Source organism: Trypanosoma equiperdum (assembly GCF_001457755.1).
Source record: "Trypanosoma equiperdum strain OVI genome assembly, contig: ctg_42, whole genome shotgun sequence".
In the NCBI taxonomy this organism is placed as follows: domain Eukaryota; phylum Euglenozoa; class Kinetoplastea; order Trypanosomatida; family Trypanosomatidae; genus Trypanosoma; species Trypanosoma equiperdum.
Window position 1 is genome coordinate 4,364 of NW_027124343.1, and position 290 is coordinate 4,653.

Sequence of the window (290 nt, forward strand, 5' to 3'; positions counted from 1 at the left end):
AATTTTAAGATTTTTTTACTCAAATTTATAATATTTAAGTAAAATTTAAAATAATTTGTTAAATGTGATATATTTTAACACTTTTGAAGAAATGTGAAAATCAATGAAATTTCGAAAAAATGAAATTATGAAATTGTGGTATAAAAGTGGCATATGGGTGTAAAGCATTGAGGTAAAAGGATATGAAAAATGGCTGCTATCCCTAAATTTTTGCTGTTAAAAAAATAGCTATATAGCAATAATAATAATAATAATTGGAGAGAGTGTTGTGAGTGTGTATATACGAATAT